This window comes from Doryrhamphus excisus, linkage group LG3 (assembly GCF_037039965.1).
Source record: "Doryrhamphus excisus strain RoL-2023G ecotype Guam linkage group LG3, RoL_Dexc_Guam_v1.1, whole genome shotgun sequence".
Lineage (NCBI taxonomy): Eukaryota > Metazoa > Chordata > Actinopteri > Syngnathiformes > Syngnathidae > Doryrhamphus > Doryrhamphus excisus.
This window is the reverse complement of record NC_136359.1, coordinates 2,718,480-2,727,563: the sequence shown is the minus strand read 5'-3', so window position 1 is coordinate 2,727,563 and position 9,084 is coordinate 2,718,480. Positions and strand designations below refer to the sequence as shown.

General features: G+C 36.2%; 2 long non-coding RNA genes across 2 annotated transcripts; one reads left to right on the top strand and one right to left on the bottom strand.

Moving 5' to 3' along the window:
• On the bottom strand, nt 1-2,025 carry LOC144898255 (uncharacterized). Its single transcript, XR_013627150.1, has 4 exons — nt 2,003-2,025; nt 554-623; nt 323-424; nt 1-164 (listed from the first exon to the last, which is right to left on the bottom strand). It is a non-coding gene; the product is annotated as an uncharacterized LOC144898255 (long non-coding RNA).
• A 2,552-nt stretch (nt 2,026-4,577) lies between these two features.
• On the top strand, nt 4,578-6,938 carry LOC144898251 (uncharacterized). Its single transcript, XR_013627144.1, has 4 exons — nt 4,578-4,586; nt 6,295-6,364; nt 6,469-6,591; nt 6,769-6,938. It is a non-coding gene; the product is annotated as an uncharacterized LOC144898251 (long non-coding RNA).
• The last annotated feature ends 2,146 nt before the right edge of the window (nt 6,939-9,084 follow it).

Here is a 9,084-nt window from a genome sequence, read left to right as displayed (position 1 = left end):
TCATTTTTTTATTCTTTTAAAATGCTTTCTAAACTACTGAGATGCTGGTTTTGGGTGGACATCCGCCCTCCTCTGCTACTATGCGTTGCAAAAGTCAGATTTGCAGCAATTAGCTTCGCCTCCAAAATTCCTGCATTCGTCATCAGACATGCACATCTTTAGCACTAACAAAGAAAGGAAAACAACATCAGTATTATTACATTATGAATAATGAAGTATTGGGACGACCAAGAGTACACTGTATTTCATGGATTGACCAACATGAACAGTCAATCATGCTGAGTGACTCCAGTATAAAAATATTTTCTTGTAGTAAACGTACCTCCGTTTCCGCTGTACAGTGTAGCACAGTTTGGTAGAAAATGTGGACACGGATGATTCTCACATCTTTGACCCTGACAATGTTGGCAGATCAGGGCTTCACCTAAGGGGGCAATAATATGGTAATTACTTTACTGTTTATATTTTCTTAAACAACACCCTTTCTTGTCATTTTGTGTTTTTTTTTTCTGGTGCGATACTGAAGGTGACAGATCAACCACGGCAAACTCACCAGCCGTGAAGAGCACAGCGGCGCTTAAAGCCAAGAGCAACAACTTCATTGTGTTGTTCATCATATCAACCTGTGACAGAGAACGTTACATTGATGTGGAATTCAAACGTACAAATGCAGTATGGTGTTGTTTTTATACGCCCGGCAACAAAGACATTTGTTTTTTTTTTTTTTTTGCATTAGCATGCTAACTCCGCACGGTGGAGGTCCTCAGTCGGAAATGTAAGTCGGAACTTTGGCCCATTTGTCCTCTTCTTGAAATTGTGCACCTGATAGCTTTGACTTTGTCTTTTCTATGTTTTGTTGACACAAATAAGCAGCACTTTTATCATCTCCGACCCTCAATATTTTTATTTTATTTTATTTTATTTTATTTTATTTTATTTTATTTTATTTTATTTTATTTTTTTTATTTTTTTTATTTTATTTTATTTTATTTTATTTTATTTTATTTTATTTTATTTTATTTTATTTTATTTTATTTTATTTTATTTTATTTTATTTTATTTTATTTTATTTTATTTTATTTTATTTTATTTTCATTCATTCATTTTCTACCGCTTTTTCCTCACGAGGGTCGCGGGGGGTGCTGGAGCCTATCCCAGCTGTCTTCAGGCGAGAGGCGGGGTACACCCCGGACTGGTGGCCAGCCAATCACAGGGCACATATAGACAAACAACCATTCACACTCACATTCATACCTATGGACAATTTGGAGTCGCCAATTAACCTAGCATGTTTTTGGAATGTGGGAGGAAACCGGAGTACCCGGAGAAAACCCACGCATGCACGGGGAGAACATGCAAACTCCACACAGAAGATGGCTGAGGGTGGAATTGAACCCTGGTCTCCTAGCTTTTATTTTATTTTATTTTATTTTATTTTATTTTATTTTATTTTATTTTATTTTATTTTATTTTATTTTATTTTAAGCTACATTTTTTCCTTATACTTGTAACCTGAGGGCTAAGGTCCCAGCATACCTATTTGGTTCCATTCAGTAAATGTTTGCTCACGTTTGGGGGCGTGAGTGTCACGCCTGTAGCCGGTGAGGATTTGGGGAGTTGAGCATTATTAAATTAAAAGAGTTTTTTTTCTTTTCTGCTCCACGCCGCCCACCTGGAGAAGGCCCGTCCTGGATAAGGCCGCCTTGGGCAATTGCCTAAGTGGCGCATAGCTGCTTAGAATGAAAGGTACAACACCCTTAAAGAAAAGTACTTTTAGCAAAACGATGACATAAACATGAAATCACGTCTATGTAATGTAAACACCAACCATGAAAAGAACACCACATTGAATACAAAGTACACACCTCTTACATTTGTAAAGTAAACTTACTTATACACAAGTCAATTGTGTGTAATCATGTGATAATATCTACACCTTCCCACTTACATACATACAAAACCTAGTCTACAACAAAGTAGTACATCTCCCATGTGTACATACCTCTTGTCGGAAGACTTGTAGGATTCTGTAAGGCGATGAGATCAATTGGTTGCAGCTCCTACTTTTATAGCTGCCTTTTATTTGCTCACTTGCTGTACATCCACCCTTTTGTCCTGCAGCACCTTATTAGAATATGCCTTTGTTAATAATATTAGATGAATATTATTAATCATACTCTCTCGAGGCAAATGATCAGTGTAATAGTCCTATGGATCCAAATTGCAACGCAATATCACAAATTCCGATATTTTTGTCACTTCTTTATTCTTGCAAACTTCAAAACTCGTACTCTAAGGCAGGGGTCTCAAACTCAATTTACCTGGGGGGCCACTGGAGCTAGGGTCGGGGCAAGGCTGGGCAAGGTTTTCCAAAAAAAAACAAAAAAACGCATTTATTAAAAACAGAAAAATGAATTAACTTTGCTTTGGTTTCGATTTTCTACAATAAAAGCTCTGATAAAACATTCCACTGTTCTCAAATATCTTAATTTTTATTTTTCTACACAAAATAACATGAAAAATAAATAAAAAATCAATCAATCAGTAATAAATAAATAAACATAATAATAATAAAACGGCAAATAACTTAAGAAACCACATATAGTTGGTGGGTAGACACATTTTTTTTTCATTATTAGAGCCCTGTAGACATGACAAAACACGACTATAGTCACATTTATACTCTTTTTATTTACAACATATTGCGCAACTGCAGGGTCTTGAAACACATGCTAACTCGCAAACTAGAGAGCTAGCCACCTAAACGGTAGCCTTCAAGTTATTTCCTTTCAACTTAAATAGCCAAAAACTTACCACTTCCACACGGATAGGGAGGATAACTATTAACAGTTATTTAACCTTTAACATGAACATGAATCAAAAGTAATAATTTTTTCTGGGTACATGATACCATACAGCATCGCGGGGCCGCACTAACATTAAACTTTCATATCAAGGCGGGGGCCTCAAACTAGTGTCCTGCGGGCCACATTTGGCCCGCGGGCCGCGTGTTTGAGACCCCTGGTCTAAGGCTAATATGCAAATCCCATGATCTATCTATATATCTATTATCTATGCTTGTTGGCGCTCCTTGGACTTTTTTCCAGAAGGCTTACTGATTAGATTACAAATTTGTAAGTTAGCGAGAATAAAGTAAATATTATAATGTAACGTGATTATTACATTGATATTTCTAATAATATTTATTGCGTAAAGGACATTCTGGTCAGGTGCTGCAGGGCAAAGGGTGGATGTACAGCAAGTGGGCAAATAAAAGGCAGAAGTTGTGACTTACTGCTCATAAAAACTTTTTCATGGCTTTGTCATTTTATTTGTTTGTGTTTTTTTGTATAAAATGTATATTTGAATATTCTTGTTTAATCAATTCCACCCAGTCCTCAGGGCCTCTGAAGGAGGGGGGGACAGCGATTTCATTCCCCAATTTCATCCACTGGGCTGCACGGCGGATGAGTGGTTAGCGTGCAGACCTCACAACTAGGAGACCAGGGTTCAATTCCACCCTCGACCATCTCTGTGTGGAGTTTGCATGTTAGCCCTGTGCATGCGTGGGTTTTCGCCGGGTACTCCGGTTTCCTCCAACATTCCAAAAACATGCTAGCCTTCAAGTTATTTCCTTTCAACTTACCAAAAACTTACCACTTCCACACGGATAGGGAGGATAACTATTAACAGTTATTTAACCTTTAACATGAACATTAATCAAACGTAATAATTTTTTCTGGGTACATGATACCATACAGCATCCGTATCAAACTAACATTAAACTTTCATATCAAGGCGGGGGGCCTCAAACTAGTGTCCTGCGGGCCACATTTGGCCATTTGAGACACTTGCTCTTGTTCCTTTGCTTTTTGCTTTGGATAGCGTTTGTTGATAGTTTGAAGGGTTTGGTTACTACGGTTACGTTAGTGACAGAATCAGAATCAGAATCAGAAATGGTTTATTGCCATGTATGATCAAACACATACTAGGAATTTGTTTTGGTATAGTAGGTGCATACACATCTATTAAAAAAGAATGAGAAATACAAAATATGAAAATACAAAATATACAGAATAAAGAAGATATCGAGCCAGCCAAAAAGAGGAACATTTGGACTTGATCGGTCCGAATAAGTAAGCATTTCAAAAGCTGTATTTTCACTGTTTCTCATTGTTATTGAAAGGCGAAGTGCTTATTGTGCTTCAAGGAGTCGGGTTGAAATTAGGGATTAGGGTTGACGGATACTGCATTTTTGCTTGAGTATAAAACAAGTAGATTTGGTCATTATCCGTATCCATTTAGAAACATTTCCACATTTCCATATACAAAAACATGTCATTTATAGCGGTAAATGTCTCTTGAAGGCATACTTTTCCAAACCCAAGTGGATATGATGTGACTTCAGGGTTGTTTGACTTTGAGTTGATCTTGTCATTTGTGAGGACAAAATGCATATTCTGAAAAAGTGCTGCAGGAAAAAAATGTGTCTGTAAACAGCAAGTGAGCAAATAAAAAGTAGTTATAAAAGTATGAGCATCAACAAATTGATGTCATTTCCTTGCAGAATCTTACAAGTCAACAAGGTACGTAGACGGGAAAGATGTAGTTTGTATTGAGTCTTGTTTTTTTATAGAAATACTTTTTTTTTTGCAGGACCTTGCTAAAACTACTTTCTTTTAGGGTGTGGTCTGGCTCACTCTTGCTTAAAGGTCTATGCATGTATGACCAGCATCATTCCCATGCTGGTCTATGCTGGTGGACCAAGCATCATTTCAAGGTCTCAATCATGATACTTGTGGGTGAAGCCGGTTCACCAGCAAGTATTGCTTTTTCCATTTTTCGGACCTAAAATGTAGTTAGAATGTTGCATTCCCCCAAACTGTTGCTGAAATCCGATGGCTTTCCGATGTTACTTGGTAACGAAATAAATGAAAACAGACCATGTTGGAAAGCCAAGGAAATACATCTGGAATGGGTGCAGATTCTGGAATATCTACAAAACCTTCTCTGCGGGTTATTGTGTGCAGCTGCTCTATAGGAGTTCACATCTCAATACAATGGGAGGGGACCTATTATGCATATTTTTGGATTGAGTTGTGGACTCCTATAGAGCAGCTACAAAAAATAACCCGCACAGACAACTTTCTCGATGTTAATCTGCATCTATTCCATCTGTATTTCCATCGATTTCCACCTGTTTTATTCCACCCACGGCCCACTCTACTGTGATTGGTCACACGCCCCAAATGCGTCCTAATTAATAATTTCTATTTTATTGCGTATAGGAGTTGATAATAAAGGAATATAGTATTTAGAGAGCTTATTGAAAAGTGTTTAGGATCTACTGGCTGGAGACCCCTGACTTACCGTGTATGAACACAAAAAGTGGTAACATAGGCACCGCCGGTGCAGTGGAGCTGAGGAGAAGCTGGATGCTGCCTGACCGACGAGGAGCACTCATTGTCGGACACACTTTGTCAGAGCTCTGTGGAACATTGTGGAGGGCGCTACTAACTGCAGACAATCTTGGTACAAGATGTTTTTTGAGGAATACCTGGAATATGAAATAATAAAAAAATGTAATTACAAAGATATTTCAAGAAAACAACCTGACCGGGTCATTTTTGACCCACTTATGGAAGGTTGGGGTAGTAACACAAAAACTAAAATTTCTTAAAATGTATAAAAGGTAATTTAAAAATGTCAATGGCATGATGTTTTTTGAGGAATACCTGGAATATGAAATGATAAAAAAATTTAATTACAAAGATATTTCAAGAAAACAACCTGACCGGGTCATTTTTGACCCACTTATGGAAGGTTGGGGTAGTAACACAAAAACTAAAATTTCTTAAAATGTATAAAAGATAAGTTAAAAATGTGAATGGCATGATATCAAAAACATGTTTTTTGAGGAATACCTGGAATATGAAATGATTAAAAAAAATTTCATTACAAAGATATTTCAAGAAAACAACCTGACCGGGTCATTTTTGACCCACTTATGGAAGATTGGGGTAGTAACACAAAAACTAAAAATTTTTAAAATGTATAAAAGGTAAGTTAAAAATGTGAATGGCATGATATCAAAAACATGTTTTTTGAGGAATACCTGGAATGTGAAATGATAAAAAAAAATTTCTAAGGGTCTAACGGAAGAAGTCACAGACGTCGTCACACATTGCTACAATGGGACTTTTTGTCCCAAATACAGAGTCAGGCATATTTGCACACACACAAAAATTCCTTTGTGCATTTCAATCCCAATAAATGTACCATTCTCTGTCTCAGGTTGCTGTGTTGAACAACACAATGAAGTCGCTGATCTTTTCTTTAAGCATCGCCCTGCTCTTAACGGCTGGTGAGTGTGCTGCTGCAAGGCTATCAGCACAAGGACAAGTTAAAGGGTGTTGTTAAATGAAACACAATAAAACACAAGTAATGACTACATTTGTACTTCCTCAGGTGAAGCGCTGAGGTGCGGAACGTGTGCTTTTTATCCTGCAGATGGAGATACGTGTTATTCTTCTCAGAAACAGTGTAACTCAGAGGAACAAAACTGTTTGGAATACCAATACCTAGAAACAAGTGAGTTTATTACATCATCTTTTCACTCAGATGTCACTCAGTATTTTTTTTCTGGCCATTCTTGTCCAAAAGTCAACCAAAAATCCCAAACTAGAACTGAGTGTGCTGTATGTCTCGCATCATAGCAGCATTGCTATTAAGGATAATGCAATAATGCTGTTTTCTTTTCTCTGTAAGCCCCAGTAGTGCGTAAGTGCGCATCTGACAAACTGTGCAACCTGATGGAAAGGTTTGCTTTCAAAAGCAAACCCTGCTGCAAACAAGACCTTTGCAATTACAACTAGCAGAAGACGGTTGATGTCCATGAATTTGGTTTTAAGCCAAACAGCTCCTCCAAACAACAGACCAGAGACTTAAAAAGTTTTAAATGAATAAAAAAAAAAAATAAAACCTTAACATTTGGCTGTGTGTTTGTGTGTAATGATACAGCTTCTTCCAGCAGAAACATCCTTCATTTGAATCAGCTTTATTGGCCAAGTCAGCTTACACAAACAAGGAATTTGACTATGGTCAAATTAGCGGTCACTGTACATTTACACAGGCACTTAAGAAATAAGTAAATAATTAAATTAGCACACTGCAATTCTAGTAAGTGGTAAGTGGTCCCGCATTTATACAAAAATGCAATATTTACATTGAAAAATAAAACAGGATTAATAATAAGAATGAAGCCATCACTATTTTTTCACTTTCATCAACCTTTTCATTTGAATGATTCATTTCATCCATTTTCTATATTGTTTTTTTGGAGTCATGGGTCATCAGCTGGAGTCCATCCTTACTGCTGTCTTAAAACCATTAAAACCATTAAAACCCAATCCTATTCTCCCCGATCATCTGAGGGCGCCACAGACATTAGACTGTTTTAAAAAAGGTTTAAAAACATATGTTTTTAGAAAAGATTTTACATAGCTCGCCTATTTTAACGCATATTTTAATGTCTTTGGTTCACTGTGTGTGTTAGTTTGGCTTTGGTCTTTTCCACCTCCCCTGCTCTACTTATTGTAGATGTTCTTATTCTGTTATTGTGATACTTGCTGTTAACTTTTATTTGTATTTATTTATTTATTTTTTTTAAATTATTTTTTAATTTTCGTAATTTTTTTAATTTTTAATTTTTTTTTTAAATATTTAAAAAAAAATTTAAATGTTGTTTTATTTTTTTATTGTAAGTGTCGCACTTTGAGATCATTCATTTGATGTAAAGTGCGTTATAAATTGAATTTATTATTATTGTTATTATTACACTCACGATCAAAATTTTAAGACCAGTGTTGGATCTTAAAGACATTTTAGTAAAACTGCAAAGAGAAGAAATGGGAGTGACCGGAAATTTTTTTTTTGGGGGGGGGGGCAATGAGCTCGCCAGGATCAGGTTTTTGGGTTGAAGCAATGAAGAAGGAGATGCGTTTACACAGTAAAAGAATGATGAGACAAAAAGGTCAGGTTTCATGTATCTAAAAAAAAAAAAAACAGAAAATTAAATTTTGTTATTTGTGGTCTCATAAAAGTGCTCCAGGAAAAAAAAGCACATCTAAAAGTTTTCCCACCCCGGATATAGACAATTGAAAAACATAAACATTTCCCATTTCTGACTCCACTGATTGAAACATTGAGGTGGAAAAAAACCCTCCAAAGAATATGCTCATATTTGAGTTTCATATCAACAAATATGGATTTAACCAGATGCCATCATTTTATTGACTTTTTATTTTCCATGTCCATCTGAATTGTAAATATCATTCATCATATTCATTTTCCTGGAGGAAAGTACATATTGTGATGAATTGCTGCAGGAAAAAGGGTGGATGTGTATTTGAAAAACAATCTGAGAATGAGTGAGTAATTCCTCATTTTAGAATCATTACTAAAATATTTGATTGTGATTAATCACATTTTGCCTGTAATTAACTCACAAGTAATCGCATTTAATCGCAGATATAAATACGTTTTTATCTATAATAAGTAGGGGAAATGTCTTTGTAGTAAACGATTCGATGTGCAGTTAAACTTACATCAAATTTTATGTAAAAAAAATATAAATTTCATAACTGGGGGCATTATTTAAAACGATACAGTCAGCAAGCATATTTTTGTATTACTATTTTTCTTTATTGTTAGCATATTAGCTCTTAAAGTCCCACACACGAGCGAGTGAGACCTCTCACACTAACACAAACATTCATTCATTTTCTACCGCTTATATTCACAATGGTCACGGGGGGGGGGGGTGCTGGAGCCTATCCCAGCTGTCTTCATGCAAGAGGCGGGGTACGCCAATCACAGGGCACATATAGACAAACAACCATTCACACTCACATTCATACCTATGGACAATTTGGAGTCGCTAATTAAGCTAGCATGCATGTTGTTGGAATAATTTCACTTTTATTTTATTTTAGTTTTATTGTGTGTGAGATTCATTACTGTATGCCCCCCCCCGTGCACATTCATTCATTTTCTACCGCTTATACTCAATGTCATTTCATTTCT